Raw genomic sequence first — 4,701 nt, forward strand, 5'->3', positions numbered from 1 at the left:
CATTTGATGTTGCCTTTTTTTGCCTTTTTCAAGATATTTGCCTTTTCTACCTTTAAAAAAGCGATTATAGCATTTACAATTTTTTTTTTTAAGATTAAAAAATATACACATGCACATGCGGCTTATAGAAGCGTTAAGCGTAAAGGGCGAGGAAAACGCCCTTATTCCTGATAATATGAACGTTTCAAACGTTCCATATTTAAATTGGGCTCCACTTGTATCAACTTACGTCGAGCGCACATTTAGTACATTCAAGGCTTTTCTTCGCGAAAATCGAATGAAAATGCTGCCAGAAAACTTCAAAATGCATCTTGTGGTTCAATGTTACTACAACTATACAGATTAAAGTTTTATTAGTTAGAAACTCGAAAGGATAAAATAGTCAAAGATTCAAAGTACAAATTTTTCATATAATGAAACTAGTTCATAGTTTTTCTCTTTTTACTTGTAATATAAACATTTCTAAAATAAATGTATTTTTTGATTGTTCTTTGTATTTTCTGTCGTTTTTTAGTGCCTTTTCCTGCCTTTTTCGCTATTTTGTTTTGCCTTTTTTTGCCTTTTTTGCAACACCTAGTGCCTTTTCCTGCCTTTTTCAATATTTTATTTTGCCTTTTCCAGCCTATTTCCTTATTTTATTTTGCCTTTTTTATAGGTTTTTAGGTCCTAAAAATCCGTTCCCTGGTTATTATACACTGAGCTATGAACTATGAACTATCTGTACTAGTATCTATAACAATAGACAATAATTTGCAATGTTTTTACACTTTTGCAATTAGTTTCGGGCACTATTACACAGTCATGACTGGTGCCACTCTGTCATATACTACATTTATACGTAAGCTATTTGCAAATACCTAACTCACTGTTTATTAGATGGTGAAAAATTCTTTTTTAATATTGCCAGATTATAAAAGGCAATACTATGACCATCGAAAAGGAAAATAAAGTTATAAATGGCAACGTCTTTATTATAAAAAGGCAATAAGATCAATATAATCAATACTTATTTGCGTGATTTAGTTATTTGCAAATAAAAATTAACTCAGCGTTTATACGGCAAATTTTACCATCCTGCAAATTGTTATTTGCAAATAATGCGTGCGTATAAATGTAGTAATAGTACGGTTGTTGCTCCCTTTCATACCCCAGTAATTTTGTATACAACTCTGAATCAACAAAATGCATGCTCCTTCTCATTTTCAACCCTGATCAGATTTTACCCCCGAGGAGTACTGAAAAAGTTTATTACTGTATATACTGTGGTTGACTCCACAGCTTTTGTTTGATGACTTTTGTACCATTTCCGAGAGGACGCATGAGTGTGGCTTCTTTGGAAACAAATATTCTATGTAAGTAAAACATAATTTAAGCTGAACTTTTAAATGTATAATAATTTGGGCACTGTTTTGAATTAGGTACGTAACAGCGCGGTAAGATGCCACTTGACTTAGCGCCTGGCGACCTTATCCACTGGTGCATTACCTCATACCAGCACTAAAAAGAATCAAGTACTAACAAAAATAAGTAGGTAGTGAAGTTCATCTATCTATTTACTGGTATGCAGTTTTGTAGACCATTTCATTCTAGTATAATGAAGTGCAAGTTTCAAGCTGCTATAAAATCCCGTTAATTTTTGGCAATGTTTTTGCTGGCAGTGTTCTCCATACAAAAGAAAATTGTCGCACATACTTTTGTATGGGAAAAACGAGAAACACCTTTAACAAAGAAATCATTTTTGTGAGCTGTCTGCAAATGTTTTTTAATGTTGGCTGTCGCTTCACCTGAACATTTGAAAAGGAATTCCAAAGAATCGGCGAAAAAAGGCCGATGCCGATGCCGATGCTCAATTTTGTGCCGATACTAGCCGATGCCGATGCCGATTAATCGGACGGACTCTACAGCAAAGTAAATTTTTTGACTCGCCATTGTAAAAAGCCATGCAGAGTGCATAGTTATATTTGTGGACGGTTGCCAACCACCATAACCTCCACAGCTGTTAACTACCCAGCTTTTCTTTGATGACTTTTGTACCATTTCCGAGAGGATGCATGAGTGTGGCTTCTTTGGAAACAAACATTCTATGTAAGTAAAATATAATTTAAGCTGAACTTTTAAATATATAATAATTTGGGCACTGTTTTGTATTAGGTACGTAACAGCGCGCTAAGATGCCACTTGACTTAGCGCCTGGCGACCTTATCCTCTGGTGCATTACCTCATACCAGCACTAAAAAGAATCAGGTACTAACAAAAATAAGTAGGTAGTGAAGTTCAACTATCTACTGTAAAAACTGCTTTTGCTTTTATGCCATTGCCAGCAAACTAAACCAGCAACTGTCTACTTTCACCATGGAAATATACCTACGACAAGGAAAGGCCAACATAATTCCATGCTTGATAAAAATATAGTAAGGTAGAACCGCTGAGAGTTACTTTTAAAATTCTTGACGTTTCTAAACATTTTAATTTTTAAATTTACTCACAAACTCACACACACATTTTTATTTTCAATCTCAAGCAACAACAATTTCGAACAATTTCAATTTTTTATTTTCAATTTTATATGATTTTAAAATGCTGGAAAACTTAAAAAAAAAATCATGGCCGACAAAATGAGAGAACGGTTCTACCTTGCTATGTTTTTATCATGGTTCCATGTGCATCTCATCGCCGGCAGAACTGCTTCCACTTTTCGCCAGATTTGCGTCCGTAGGAAACGAAAAAAACCTTATATCGCACGCTTTCCTTTTGTTTTCACTATTACACTTTGCCACTGCACACTTCATTTTGCTTTGTAATGTCTCAATAATTATTTAAAACCACGCATAAATATTAACGCACAAATATTAAAATTGTTATTTGGTTTTTTTCGTATGCTCACAATCAATAATTGCACCAATTTGACGTCACGCACACAGCTGATTCTGTCAAAATCACAAAGAGCGGATTAGCGGTACCGCGATTAGCGCAATCTCTATTTCTTTCAATCGTGGTTAATATCTACAGAGGAACTCGCATTTTCAGATACATCGCTGCTTTCCCAGAGGAACTCGGGATTAACGGACCGTTTTTCCCCGAAAATGGATTCCATCTCACTACACAAACAAACAATTATTAATAATAAAAATTAATAGGGCTTGCATTTGTAAATTCACAACAATAAAATGCACACGGCTGCCAAGGGAGCAAGCATAAAATTGCAAATGGAATTCCAACTGCAAATCAAAGACCATTTTCACAACATTATAATATTTACTAACCTTTGGTAAGGGCAAGTTTGCCGACTTCTTCCAGATTGTCTATTGTTCAGCGTGGTTTTCTTATATTGCCTCTCTAAACCTCTGAATTTATTTACAATTTGTAATGCGCTGAATGGATATCCATGCTCCGTCATCTTTTCCTCGATGATTTTCCACATCTTGGATATATTTCGGACTAAGGATGATTTTCCCACTTTGGGGAGGAGCACCTCCAACATAGTCAGCATTAATTTTGTGGGCGCTTCTAGCCAAAGATGCTTTTCACCTCGTATTGGCATAAAATCCTGAGCTTGGTCTTCTTCCTCATCTAATAATATTAAAAAGCATTATAGATATATATATATGTATATACATAATATGCCCTGCTTTGCTGGAAACACCTGTATTCCAAAATGTCATCTGGCTACCACTACCTTCCTGGTGTTGGATAATTCCTCCAAACGCTTCCTGCGTATGTTCTGCTAAGCGTAGAAAATTTTAATTAATCAAATTTCAATAAATAATTAACATGCATTAACAGATATTTACTTAACTATCTGTGAAAATACTACCCCACTATATTCTGTGCTTTGGGCTTTAAGCACGTCGTCAGTTACTCGACGCATAAATTCTTCATCTGAAAAATATTCAAATATTCAGACTTACATATTTATATGTAAGCCGCGACCCCTCCCCCTCCCCCACCGTTCACTAACCCAAAAACAGTGAGGAAATAACTAAACATTCCCCAAAATAAATGTCACTGCTTACCATTTTGTATATGGTTGAACGTTCCTGGTGAACAACCCACATTTAGTTTATTCTGTTCCATATCTGCCTAACGCTAGTAAAATTAAAACTTTACTGTTTTTTTAAAGCGGTCCTTTTTTCGTATTTCTTAACCACACTCTAAAGTTAGGTAAACAATAAACAAAAACCCGTTTGAAATTTTCTTCATGTTGGTTTTTTGCGATCCCGTACACTTCTGTAACTGTTCCCCTTTTACTCTCACTTGAGAGAGTAACATTGTAGTTTGACAGTTCCACAGGTTTTTGCACGAAGAATACTGGAACAAGCTTCCTAAAAGTTTAACTGCGAATGAAAACATTTTTCTTGTTTTTTACACTTTACAGCAGAGAGTGGCACCAGTGTTGCCAGGTCTTCGCCATGAGAAAACGTCTCTCTTGGTCTGAAAAAACGTCATTTCCTACCCAAAAACGTCTTATTCAAATGAATGTACAAAAAATGGTTCTTATTAAACTTTTATTATATACAAAGGTACATGTGTACGTAAGGTATATTAAAATATCATTGCACATTTAAAATTCATTGTAAACTGGTTTGAGATCGTTAATATAAAAATCATTTTATACATACAGCTGATTAAGTGATCACAATTTTGATCGATTTTGTCTGTTTCTCTTTTGTTTATTTAATGTTTATTATTTTTCCATAAAAG

Source organism: Rhagoletis zephyria, unplaced genomic scaffold, assembly GCF_001687245.7.
Source record: "Rhagoletis zephyria isolate East Lansing unplaced genomic scaffold, Rhagoletis_zephyria_1.1 Rzeph_scaffold_07508, whole genome shotgun sequence".
NCBI lineage: Eukaryota > Metazoa > Arthropoda > Insecta > Diptera > Tephritidae > Rhagoletis > Rhagoletis zephyria.